The sequence below is a fragment of the Dermochelys coriacea genome, chromosome 22, assembly GCF_009764565.3.
Source record: "Dermochelys coriacea isolate rDerCor1 chromosome 22, rDerCor1.pri.v4, whole genome shotgun sequence".
NCBI classification, from domain to species: domain Eukaryota; kingdom Metazoa; phylum Chordata; order Testudines; family Dermochelyidae; genus Dermochelys; species Dermochelys coriacea.
Genome location: NC_050089.1, coordinates 5,110,038 through 5,124,360, shown reverse-complemented (window position 1 = coordinate 5,124,360; position 14,323 = coordinate 5,110,038). Strand labels below are relative to the sequence as shown.

The 14,323-nt window shown below is 45.2% G+C and overlaps 1 protein-coding gene across 8 annotated transcripts in view; it reads right to left on the bottom strand.

Annotated features, from left to right (window-relative positions):
* FLI1 (Fli-1 proto-oncogene, ETS transcription factor) overlaps nt 1–14,323 on the bottom strand; it is a 114,475-nt gene that overhangs the window by 84,229 nt on the left and 15,923 nt on the right. The window lies entirely within an intron of this gene.

The window sequence follows — 14,323 nt, the reverse complement described above, 5'->3', positions numbered from 1 at the left end:
ATAATAGCACTGCCCTGCCTCACAGAGGGGTTGTGAGGACAAATACTTTAACGATTAGGAGGTGCTTAGCTGCTGTGGGGATGGGAGTCATATAAGCACCTGAGACAGAGCATGAATGAGGGAGAAAGGAGAGTGAAATCACAAATGAGGTGCCGGGAGAGTTGCAGGCAGGATGGGGGCTAGCCTCAGAGCTTGAAAGCAAAAGATAAATCTAACCTGTTCCTGGATAGAGCACATGGTAGTAAGCTCGTAGAGAATGGTCTGGACAGCATGTGAGGTGCTGGGAGAGAGCTCAGCTGGTGCAATGAACTGCTCCCCACAGGACCCACCCTGTCCCTGTAGGAGATGGAGGGGTTTCCCGCCTGGTCTCCTCCCACTCCCTCTGTGTCTCGCTGCGCTGATCCCTCTGACACACATGTTACAATGCTTTGCCGCCATAAACAGCCAGCCTCAGTCGCAAATCTCTGGGCATGTTTGCTTGGCATGTCAGCCAGCCTCTTTCCCCCGCCCATTACTCTTAGACTGGCACAGAGCAGGGCTCGGTGAGCAAAGTGTGTTGCACAAGACAGGGTTTCTGTGGTTTGGGTTTATTTTACTTTTTTTGTGTGTCTGCAGCTGCTAGTTCTGAAACTACCAGCCCTGGAGCAGCTCATTAAACAAACAAACGAAAGAAAGAAAGAAAGAACAGAGCTATAACTCACAACTAAGCAAGAGAGGAGAGGTAAAGAAATCAGTGGGAGAGAGAGAGGAGGATTGGTGCAGGGGTCTGACTGAAGAAAAGAGACTGTTTTAAACTAACAGCAGCCACTACGTGTATAAAAAATGTGTAAAATAACCCATCTGATATTTAGGTTTAGCTGAAATTGTAGCTGTGGGTGCACTCTGCACATGCATCTGTTGAGCAGCAGCACAGACACACACACTCACTCAGCAGGACTCATGCACAGGGCAGCACAAGGTGCTGAAGACAATGAATCTGAAAAATCTAGCTACGCTTGAAGAGAGCAGGGCCCCATTGTGCCAGGTGCTGTATATCCACATAACAAGAGACAGTCCCTGCCCCACTGAACATCCAATTGCAATAGACAAGACAAAAGATGAACAAAGGGAGTGTTATCCTAATTTTGCAGACAGGAACTGCGGCACAGAGAGATTAATTGATTTGCCACATGGGACAGAGCAACAAATTGAGCCAGATCTGCCGAGTCCCAGTCTAGTGCCTTAACTTGTCTTCTAGACTGTAAGCAATTTGGGCAGGGACTGTCTTTTACTATGTGCATCTACATGGCCTAGCACAGGCAGGCCCTGGTCTAGGTTGAGGCCTCAAGATACCAGAGTAACACAAATAATACAGAACAATAATAATAAATGACCACAAGAACTCCTTCCTGAAGTAAAGATCACACACAAGCACTCTGAAGAGCAGTTTTGTAACCTCTTATCACTTCATTAAAGAGAGGTAAATTCTTCTCTCAGATAACCTGGCATAAATCCAGAGCAACTCCATTGGCTTCAGTGGGAGCAAGACTAGGCTTATGAACTTCACTGGATTTACTCTGTATCTGTAAGAGGGTAGAATTCCACCCAGTGACTAATGATGTTGCCCCATTCCTATACAAATGCTAGGGATGTACACACAGATTTCCCATTACATCTAGGCTGGACTGAGAGTGTCCTGCAGAGCTCTGCAAAGCAGGTTGAGACCAGCGTCATTTTTAATACTGATGCACAGCATAGAGAAACTACCTGTCCCCCCTGAGAATGAATCCAGAGGACTTGCTAGCTCCTTCCCAGCAGAGGAGTAAAGTCCTGGAGCTGCCATTTTTATGTTGGTGTTATGTTTTTTATCCTAAGAGAGAGAAACCCTAAACAGAGAAACCCTGTACAATCTTAAGGGGTTCATCTCTGGGGAGGAGAGTCCAGTCCCCATGGCACTTTCAGAGTCAGACCTTGCGCTCATTGGACCCAATGGAAAAGTTCCCATTGCATTCAGTCATGCAAGATCAGATGGTCAGTCCTTGGCTGAGACAGCATCTAGTAACACTGAGGTGGTGCGTTTATAAGATAGATTACCTGGCTCCTAGGAACCAAGATCATCAATTCTTTATTGCTCCTTTGCTAAGTGTCTAGCACAATGGGGCCCTGATCCAGTAATATATAGATAAATAATCACAAATAATAATAATAATTAATAATACAGAATAAATAAAATATAACACAGACGCCAACTAGACCTTAGACAACCACAACTTTGAGTCACAAACAGAACCAGGTGAAGGTCACAGGCACACACACACACACAAATCTGGTTTAAAAAAAATCCATTTTCAATATTTCATTTTCATTATTATACCATCTTCATTTTGGCCATTTTATGACCTAGAAATTATATTGTTTCTGAAGGAAACCCTGTGAGGTAGCCACATGTTTTCAATAAAATTAGCCCATGGTATTCTGTTCTTATTGTGAAACTAACATGCAGCATCACTACATGCAGACCTCAGTTCCAACTGCCACATTTATGGCCTGTTTCAAAGCCAACTGAAGTCAACCGAAAAACTCCCATTCATCCCATATTTGATACTTAAGACGAGCCATGAGCTATCGTGATTTCAATGTGCTACAGTGTTGGTTTTTAAATTATACCATGTCGTTTAGCAGAAATAAAAAGTATCAAAGGAATGAAAAGAACAAGTGTGGGTAATTAGCCATGTAGCATTTCTAGGAATCTGCACTCAGCGGAAAATGTTTTGATTATGATGCAACCGTTAGACCAGTCAGATCTTCAGAACATCCAGTTTATTTCTGTCCATATCGCCTTATGTTCATTTATCTCCATGTAATGATCCGGGAAGCACAAAGGCACAGAAATTCAGAACAAACACACAGACTTGATCTTCTGCTAGACTGTTGGGAGCTGAAGCTTGGGCCATATACCAATGCAGGTAATTTGCAATAGATGTCTCAGAGTTCAGCTATGATCTTGGTACCATGAGGGTTTAACAATCACTGAGCTAAAACATAGAGAGAACAAATTCACACACGTGATTGTTTGGTAGTTAAGGCACTAGACTGGGATTCAGGAGACATGGGTTCAATTTCTGGCTCTGACACAGATTTCTTGTGTGATACTGACAAGGCACTTAATTTCTCCATGCCTCAGCTCCCCATCTGTAAAAGAGGAATGATGGTTCTTCTCCTCAGAGGGGTGTTATGAGGGTAAATTCAGTCACGTGCCTGGCACTCAGATACATGGGCTGGGATCCAGAAAGGGATGTAGGCCTTGCAATGCTGGGCACCCATGGTGCCTAGAAAAATCCCAGGACCACCACTTCGATCCACAAAGCCTGAGTAAGGCCACCGACATGATGGATGGGGAGAGATACGTGCCTTATGCTGTGATCCACAAAGCCAGCATGTTAGGCAGGGAATTGCCTAAACTAGCCAATGGGAGATGCTGACTAGAGAGGGGTGTGCTAAGCCCTGCCCCTCCCTCTGAAATAGGTGCCTAAATCTAGGCTGCAAGGAGGTGCCTAGCACTGCTAGTGATCCATGAACGAGAGGAAGATGAGTGCTGGGCTGTCTACATTGTATGCTGAACTGTTAGGCTATGGGATGTTCTAATCTGGGGCCCCCTCAATCTCTGCTGTTAAAAATGGGATACTTAAATGTGAATTCTGTAGCAGGGGTTCTCAAACTTCATTGCATCACGACCCCCTTCTGACAACAAAAATTACTACACGACCCCAAGAAAGGGGACCAAAGCTTGAGCCCAAGCCCAAGTCCTGCCAACCCAGCAGGGGTGGATGGGGGGGTGGTGGTGGTGGAAGGCTGAAACTAAAGTCTGAGGGCTTTGTCCTCAAATGGGGGGGACTGTAATCTGAGCTCCCACCACCCAGGGTTGAAGCCTTCAGGCTTCGGCTTCAGTCTCAGGCAGTGGGGCTGGGGCTTTGGCTTCAGCTCTGGGCCTGAGCAAGTCTAATGCCAGCCCTGGTGACCCCATTAAAACGGGGTTGTGACCCACTTTGAGGTCCCGACCCACAGTTTGAGAACCGCTGCTTTATAGCCTAGTGGTTTGAGCACTCACAGAGGTGCAGATCCTGTTCTAATCCCTTTACTCTCTCTGGCAGAGGGGAAACTTAAACCAGAAGGGTCTCCCACATGTTGGGTGAGTACCCTATCCACAAGGCTAAATAGTATAATGAAGATTCTCCCTGGCTCTTTTGTGTAAACTCATCTGAGGGGCCCAATCTAGTAAGTGTGCTCAGAGGTCACCTACCGGATCGGGCCCCTGTACATGCCCTAGGCAGCCAAACACCTGTCTTTTCCTATCTGTGAATTGCTCAGGGGCTTAGGTGGGAGACAGACGCCCAGATGCTGATCATGAGGCAGTAGTACATGGGCTCAGATAGGAGACAGGCACCCGGGCACCTACAGTGAGGAAAGAACTTATGTGCCAAGTAAGCTAAGGACCCTACAGAGTTCAGCAGCGAGAATTTTGTGACTCAGAGTGGTTCCTAAAAACAGGACTTAGGTGCCTTAACACATTCGTGGATCCTGCCCCGTGGTACTTGAGCCACGTTGCTATGAAATGCTGAGCACTCTGGCCCTGATGCAGCAAAGCACTTGAACCCCTGCTTAACTTTAAGCCTGAGGGAGCCCAGTGAGGATAGGATCACATGCATGAATTTTGACAATGACTTCAGTGGGAGCAGAAGATCAGGCCCCCAATGTCGTCCCAACTTATCTGAGCACTTCTCACAGCAGCGCTCTGAATCTGTAGCACCGTGACTCACAACAATACACAGAGCTAACGCTAGATTCTTAGCATGCCTCAAAGGCACATGCACCCGTGTAAAGTTTTACTACTCACGAGGAGTCTCAGTCTTTCAGGACTAATTTACAGACAGAAATCAAGGTGCTTTCCAGTGCTGTGCATATTTCACTCTAATTTCTGACCGAATGATTTTTCACTGGGCTAATGGTAAGCCATCCTTTCACAGCTGTGCTACAGGGTGCTGCAGGACTGGGGGAGCCTCCATGGGCCTTTCAACCATTAATCCTACAATGGACGATTGGCTCAAAATCTATAGGATGATATGATATTCTAATGAGTGGGGTACTGGTGTGGGTTTCGGGACACCTGGATTCTATTCCCAGCTTTGACAGTGACCTGGGACAAATTGCCTCCTGACTGTTTTCTCTCCCACCCTTTGTCCTCCTTGTCTATTTAAATTGTTAAGTCTCCAAGACACTTTTTTTGCTGTGTGTACAATGAGTAGCACAATGGGGCCCTGATCTTGGTTGAGGCCTCTAGGAGCGATAATAGTCATACAAATAATTAATAAGACTAATAACTTTGGGTTTCAGTTCTAAGCAGATCCAAGAAGCTAAACTGCAATGCAACCAATAGGGTTTCACAGAAGTGAATACGGCTCTACAGAGATTATATTAAAAATATGCAGGATGTAATAGAAATGCTAACCTACCTTTATGAAATGATCTTGGATGGTCCACATTTTTTAAAAAAAAAGACAGAAAATGATCATTTTCTATGAAATAACACATAATGGGAGAAAAACTCAACCAAACACTCTGGAACCTGCAACAGGTTTGGTTCATATTTGGTTCTAGCAATGAGCAGAGGCTGAGTAGGTTTGATCTGGGGTTCAGGGTGAGGGGAGGTAATGTTATTCACCCCTCCCCAGGGGTTAAAGAAGCACAGCTCCCCCTCCTCTCTCTGACTGGGGGAAGCAATGGTCCCTCACTCGGGTCACCAGATATCAAGTGAGAAAAATCAGGACACTTGTTTTTTTTTTGGGTGGGGGATGTTGCTGATATAAGACAAAGCCCCTAATATTGGGATGTCTGATCACCCGATCCCTCACTGCTCTCTCCTCCTTAGCTGGTGTGGTGAGAGTACTCCCTCCTGTTTCAGTCTATTTTTACGATTGCTCATCACTGCCCTCCTATGTAAAAACATGCACCACATACATTAAAAATCCACACATTACAAATGAGGTAAGACCAAGGACCATTTTATCCAGTTCCACATTCTCCTGACTTCTGAATTTTAGTGGTTTGGATAACATGACCCCTGGATCTAAACCACCCCTTTTTGAAGGTTTGATTGCTTTTGCAAGACCCAAAGCAAAACCGCCCTAGTTTGCTCTATGACAGAGATAGGATGAAAGCGGGACCTTTTTTCTAAGCCCTGCTGAAGTTTAGTGGGTTGGAATAAATGAAGCCTGGACCACAACTATCCTTGCTTTTGAAAAGGCCTGTCTCTGATTGACTGCTTCTATTTCTCTTTCTTACACACACAGAGCTTTCTGATACTGCAACAGAAAGCTATCATTCCAGCACGGTTTCCTCTCACGTCTCTTCTAAGTGTCTGAATGCTAAAGGGCCTGATCCAACTGGACTCAGAGCATACACAAAATCATATTGACCTCAGTGAGAATTGCAGATGAGCAGTGCCTCATGTTCTGTCTCTTTATAATGACATGTTCGGCTCAAATTGCCATGAACCATTATTATTCAGGATTATTCTGGATTATTATAAGGACTAGTATGCCAGAGCCCATTTGTGAGGTTCACAAACACAAAATATCCAGCGTAGCTCAGCAGAACAATACATATTGCAGGAAGGGGTTGCAGCATCTTGGGAAAAGTAGTTCTTACCCGTAGACGACAGAGGGGCAGGCTACATGCAGTACAAAATGACTTTGTCTTTGCATAGCACCTGTCACACACACACTGTATCCTTAAGTGCTTTACAGGACTGGAATATTATTACAGAGTTAAATAGCAGCAAGTTAGGAGAATGAAAAATAAGAGGCAAGGGAGAAAATCTAAGTTTGCAAAGTACTTTTTAACATCAGCTCATTCCTGCTAGGAATAGAAGCATTGCCAGTCAGAACATGTGCACACAGTAATGCTGCTTTATTCAACATGTGTATGCTGGAAACTGGTACCATGGCTAAAATATCTAGCTACAGGTTAAAATACCAACAGATATCTTCATGCTTCCAAGGTTGATGAACTGAGTTACATATCATCTACTTTGTGCATGTTTCTTTATGACATCTTCACAACTGATTACCTGACTGCTTTTCCTGGACAGACCCCATCTCTCTATTTGATAGAATAAGGAGTACTTGGCCAAAATATCCCTTCCCCATCCTGATGTTATAGTGGTTTGTCTGCCTTGCTGCTGCCCACTGCCCCAGAGGTGGCTGCATTTCAATAGCAAAATGATTCTTGTCAGTGATGCAAAACACTATTAAATATGAGGAGGGCTCTAGCACACTGGGCAAGATGTCTCAGAGTGCAGGCAGAGAAAAAGATGAATGTTCAGTGTTAACATTATGTGAAATCCCAAGGAGATTTGGAACAGGAGCAGTGAGGAGTTATAGTTTCCTTTGTTCTGTTAAAAGGAAAAAGGAAATACATCAGGAAACCAGACTGTGGAGCACAGGAAGTCTCACTTGGGCTGATAAAAGGAACTGATGTGAAGTAGGTTCAGATGCAGTTATAAGTCAATCAAGCTTGGAACAACAAGAAGAGCTATTCAGAAGAAACCAGAGAGCCAAACTGTGTTGCTTATTGTAAAAACTGACCATTTCACTTTAACCATTTCACTGTTAACCCCTTGCTTTGCTTCTTTTTATACATATATAAAAAAATCCACTACAAACTGGCTTCAATAAGAATCAATCCTCTTTTCAATGCAAATGAAATCAGTTTCCACTTCTCACCACGCCTTACACTGAGACCCACATACCCCACTTGGGTATCTTATTTTTGCTCATCAGTTAGCTTAGAATACTGTACTTTTGCTAATTTCCCTCCTTCCCTTTGCAAATCAAAACCAGCGTTGGTGAAGAAGGGCAGTTTTTGCTGTGTGAGAAATCAGCAAATGACTAACGAAAGGATCTCCTGCCCATTCCATTATTCTTACTGCATCTGCACAATTGACAGGTTGTATTTAGATCTGATTCCTGGAGAGGCAGCTTCAAATTTGACCGTGGATCTAGCCCTTCTTTATGGCCCTGATCATGATGTCAGTTGGACTCCACATCCTTGGCACCAAATCGGATATTTCTTGGGGGGGCTAATTCCAGTCCCCCTCCTATGGCAGAGACCCCATTCCAGCCCTGCTCATCTTGTGTCCTCCCTCCCCCACAGAGACCCCAGGTCTCCCTCAGCCAGGAGGGGTCTCCCCTCTCTCTTACCCACTCAGAGCATGAGCGGTGCCTTCAAGAGTCATGTTTTTGATGCACTCCTCCGTGCTCTGTTGTACAGGAACAGACTTCCCGTGTGCCATGTTACAACTGCATTTGGCCCAGCTGCCCCTCCATCTGGACGGGGGGACAGCCTAGTCAAATTTCAGAGGCAACGTGATCACACAGCCAGAGTGATACTCCACATGGCTCTGGCAGCCCAGGACTACTATTTAAAATGCTTGGGCCATGCTCCCGCTTCCCCCCTGGCTCCACGGCCTACTGAGCTTTGAGCAAGTGTGAAAACCCTCCCTCTTAGCCCCCTCTAATTTTCCCCCTTCCCCACATGGTAGATCTCAGTGCATGAACAAGGCCTATGTATGTAAATCAGTCAGCCTAATGTTGTGCATTATGTTTTCCACAGAACGGTGTGTTCTGCTGGATTACTGAACTGAAATTTAGGAAGAATGAAGCAGGAAAGGACAGAAAACTTGGTATCCATGGGGGGCAAAATGCTATTTCCTTACTGAACTGTAAATAAAACTCCTTCCCTCTTCCCATGTGACATGTGATTTGAAGTGAGTTCGATACCATTACTGAGAGAAAGGCAGAGACTGCGATTTTAGATGAGGATGAGGTGGATTTAGCCATGTCACTCTTATTCATTTCACTGGGAGTTGTGCAGCTAAGTCCCCTAGCTGGCTTTGCAAATCCCAGCCAAACTGTTCCTGTGTGGGGGCCTGAAGTTAGGCATGTAAAACCATATTCAGGCACCTAAGTAAGGTCCTGATTTTCAGAGGAGCTGGGCATTCACTGAGATCAGTGGGAGCTGTAGACATTCAGTCAGCACCTTTGCAAACCAGGCTGCTTATTTAGGTGCACTTAGGTGCCTAACTTTAGACCCTTGCATTTAAACATTTTGGGCTAGTTGAACTCTGTATATTCAAATACCGTGTTTCATTTAATTGGATATTTTATGGGCCTGATCTCATGACTGTATCAACATCCCCACTGATTACAGTGCTCGCGGCCACTTAAGGAACAAGAAGAGAATCAGGACGCCTCTCCAATAACCTACACCAGGGATATCCTGTCAGTTTAAGCCCTTGTGACCGAGTTGAAGGAAAATCCTCTTGGGGTTAAGTCCTTGCTGCTTCCATGCGAAAGGCAGGTTTTTCAATTGCTGTTACTGGCTCATCAGTAATTATGTGGCCGCGGGTAAAGAGGGGAAGAGAGAAAATAGATTGTCGTTGCATCACCATTTTAAAAGCACTGATATTTTGAACATTGCATGCCAGACTCTGCATTGCCGTCTACCTCATGTTGTCATTTATACTAGTGCACGAGTGAGCGTGAAACACTCTTCAATCAGAATGGTAAAAATTTACATGGACTTTGCACTCCCATTGCACCGGTGTCAATAATGACACAAGGTGCAGGGTAGCAGAGAACCATGCCCGCAATCTAATGTCACTTTCTGCTGGGTCTGGAAATGGGTCATTTGCATGTTGCTATTCTAAGCCATATTTTCGAAAAACAGCCTGTACATTTGCATCCACAGTTTTGGGTCAATCGATATTTGCACACTAGGAAACCCCTGCCACCCAATTCCCTCAAACAGCATCCATGCACGCACATCAGGACTCAGTATGCACACCCAAAATGAGGTCTTTGTTCATGCCAATGATATATATCCCTATTCTCACCCACCATATATATACATACACACACAGACACAAGGTATAGCCAGAATTATGGATCACAACAGCCCTCCACATTTTTGGGACATTTGGATTCCCATTTGGATTCTAGTTTGTGGAACTAAATTTATAAATCAGGCCTATCTCATAGAGGCAGGCACAGACTCATATTTCACAAGCTCACACAGACAAATACTAGCACTATGCTACTGCAACGTTAGGTGTCAAACAAAACCACAAATGTCTGGAAATCTAAGGATAAGTCTCCTGTGGGTCCTTTAACTCTCCAGCTCACGCACACATGAGATGGGACATAGGGTCTTTCATTAACTGGTCACATAAGCCTGAGCAAAATGATATACATTTATTTTACTACTGCGAGTCAACTTGCGAAGCTATAGAAGTACTTTACTTTACCCACTAACATTATAAGTGAAGATTTGTATCAAGATGCTCCATGACATAAAGTTGTATTGTATACACTCAGGGCCTGATCCTGTAGAGAAGACGTGAATTCAAATCCAGGGGAGGCCCTACATAAGGATCACAAGAGGAGACGATAATGCATTAAATTATGGCTTCTGTCTAATTGCCACAAGAGTCAGTATCTCATCAGCTTGCCATGCCATTTCAAATCTCTCCAGGAAAAGCAGTCTTCCCCCTTGCTCTTCTCTTCTTGCTTTTGGTCCCCTTAACATTATAATGAATCAATTCTACTCTGATTTGCCAACTCGCCTCTGGGGTTGCTCCTTAAACGTGCATGTTGCACAGGAGGGTTAGGAGCCCTTGTCTCTCTCTTCCCTCTTCCTAGCAAGGGTATCAGAACATTTTAAATAAATAAATAAAACTATGAAACCCTCAAAAAGTGCTAGTTGCCAAGCAAAGTGGCCACTTCCTCTTAGAGTGAACGCCACAGCAGTGCAGCAGCTCAGGGTGAAACCCCGCCAGCCCAAAGCTGAAGCGGTTGGGTTGCAAACCGGTGAAAAGCTGGGAATGAGGAAGGGAAATATGCCACAGCACAGCCCCCCACTCCAGGCAAGTCAGCCTACAGGCTACAGTAATGGGCACAATCCTAGAGCTGCTAGTGCAGGGGGCCTGAGTCTCTGGCTTCCTGTCAACTCTGATTCTACCCTTCCCCTGCCAGCCTCCTCGCTGCCTCCTCTTCAGAGCAGCGTGGTTATCATGGAGACCCACCTCCCTGGTGCCCAGGGGAGTGCAGAGTGGCCAGCATGCCAAGGGGAATATCACCCTTACTGCAGTAGCCTTCATGATCCCTCCCAAGGGTTTATTAACGGACATGCTCAACTTTTCTAATCTGTATATTTTAGGTGCTGATTATCTGCTCTTGCACCCAACCCACTGAAGTCATTGACAAAAATTTCCTTTGGCTTCCATGGGAGCAGAATCAAACCCTTTGTTTAAATACCTGGAGTGGAGAGTGCACCGGTTTGAGGCATGATCCTGCAATCCTTGCTCAGGCAGAAATCCCATTGATCAAGTCATGCACCTGGGTACAGGTCTCTCTGGGGAAATGACTCAGTAAAATAAGTCACAGTGTTAAAATATCCTTGTGTAGGAAGGGGCTACTAAGAATATTCTGTAATAACTTTTAACAGGGATTTTTTTGATCATCCATTAAAAGTCTACAATGCAGTTCAAGCAGATGTTTCACCTGAATAAGGACTGCAGGATCAGGGGTCTAAGAACATATGTCTTGCAAATGTCATGTGTTTGAAGTCCAAGCTGTTTTTTAATGATCACACAGAAAGACACCCTGAGTGATGAATGTGGGTGTGTGTGTGTCAGCTATTTTCTCCACCTGCAAATTAACGCTTTTGCACTTGGAGTCAAAAGTCTTCTTGCCAGAAAAGGTTAGAGCCAGAGAGTTTTAAAATGGCCAGACAGATTTTTAAACCAAGTTTCTCAAAAAGAAACACATTCCTGGTCTGAGGCCCTGTGGGCCAGATTTCAGAGAGAGTATGAATGCCTCCGGTTTACAAGTGGCAAGAAACAGTGATTGCAATAGAAACCCCACCACACCCTTGGCTGCAGCGGCACCAACACACCAGAGAAAGAGGCAGATGGTTGTTGTTGACCATTTGAGTGATGTGGGCTTTTCACTGTATGCCCTTTAAATGGTCTAAGCCTTTCTTATGTCTGCTACATTGTGGCAAACTGAGTTTTTTGCAGCAGGGGAGCGACAATCACCCAAACGTGCTTTTTAGTAACAAAAGGCCTTTGCCAGGTGTATGTACACCCTTGTGCATGACAGAAGAACACACTCATGTCTTGTTTACACACTAACTAGAAGTGAAACAGCTAATTTGGTTTTAATTCACATCTTTAGTTATTTTGTTGGAAGTTTGTGTGGGACACATTTCAGAAGAAAAATGTTCCTATTTTCATTTAATGTAAGGTGATAAAAAAAATCAACATCAGTTAAATCAAAATAGGGCACTCTTAATCCAAAATAAGACTGTGCGCATGTAAATTTGTATGGAAACAACTAAAGGCGTGACTTAAAACTGGTTTACTTATTTGGAACAAGTTGGAGAGAGTACACCCGATTCATTTTCTCCCAGCCATCTTTTGCCATTGCCATTTACAGAACACGAACACAACTGAAGTCAATTAAGATAAAAGATTTACACAACTTCATCCTCTGGCATGTTTGACTGCCCACTCAGTACAAGACATAGTGTTATTCTGGATCATCTTTCATATCAGCCTCTCCAAAACCCTTTCCAGAATTAGACACTAATATGATTCCCTGGAGAATGTGGTATACGTTTGGGTTTGTCCCCCTAATAATGGATTGGGTTTTTGAAGAGACAAACATTTATAAAGACCCACCCCCACCCCATACACACATTATTAAAGCCATTGGGCCAGATGCTGGGATACAGCAATAATACACAAGGCAAGGCAGTAGGTAGTGTTTAAAGCTCTTCTTGCACTCAGCTGATCCTGGGGTTGCTCTGTGCATGACATTCTGGGCACAATATGCTAGAGCAACCTAAGCAAGCCACATCCTCTCCCACTGCCCTTCACCTGTATCCCCAGGGTGCGAATGGAGCAACTTTAAACCATAAATCTCGCAGCACTTTACTGAAGCGGATAAGTGTTATCCCCACTTTACAGACAGGTAAGTGAGGCACAGGAAGGCAGGCCAGACAATGACTGGGGGCAGAACTCTTGAATCCTGGTATCTTAGTTCAAACAATAGGGCTTCTTTAAACAGGGTATTGCTGGTTTCAGATGGGAAGGAAATAGGCCTTTGGTTATAACTGAAGGCCCTGAGGCCAGTCCAATGGTTAGAACAGAGCCTAGGACTTAGGAGACCTACATCCAAGTGCCTGTTCTGATGCAGATTCCCAGTGTGACTTGAGCAAGTCAGTGTGTGTCAGTACCACAGCAGTAAACTGGGAATAAAAATAACCCTCTGGGCCTCACAGGGATGCCATGAGAGGCTCAAGTAGTGAGGCGATGGGAACCACATAAATATCTTCCATAGAGAGCAACTGACTAGTTGCTCTGGCTTTGGCATCAGCCCTGGCCCTGAGCCCTGCTACCAGGGGCCAATGCCAAAGCCGGAGCAACTAAGCTTTGTGGGGCCCCCTATGGCATGGGACCACTTGCCCTGCTTGCTACCCCCCAAACGCCGGCCCTAGCTCTTATATGCAGGAAAACCGTTGTTGTGTGTGTGGGGGGGAGTTTTTATAGCATGTGGTAGGAGAGGGGCTCAGAAAGGAAAAAACTGAGAACCCCGGCTGTAGGGGGACTCTTCCAAACTTTGCACTTGTTCCAATCTGCAACCTAATGGAGAAGTTTCAGTTCCTGCCAGTCTGCAGCTTCTTTTCCCCCAGGTCAGCAAAAAATTCAGAGACCAACACCCCACCCATGCGATAGACATCTTTCGAAATCCTCCAACCCAAACACACCCACAGCGTCTCTCGCTTCAAGACGGGTCTGCTGCAACTGCCTCTGCGCTGCAGAGCGAAATTAAAAACAACAACAACAACAACAACAACAAAAACCTCCCAGAGAGAGGATCACAAATGTGCACAAGTCCCTTTGCAGCAGAGCTGAGGGGGAGAGGATGCAACTCTGCTTGCAATAGTGGCTGCTCTGTCCTGTCTCACAAGGGAGTAAGGACTGAGCTTCCTCAGCTTATCGCGATGGCCATGGATTAGAAAAGCACACGACGATTTTTGTGGTGGTCTTTTTGCCACGAGAGGGAACCGTTTCTGTTACACCCACCCTCGAATAAACCGGCTGGGGGAACAGACAGGCGGCCACCTTCGCGGCTCGGCGTTTCAACCAGACCGGGCCAAGAGTGGGGAGATCGGAGCCTGCTGAGCTCTAACCATGGCGGGGGAGGGCAAACATCTGGGGCGA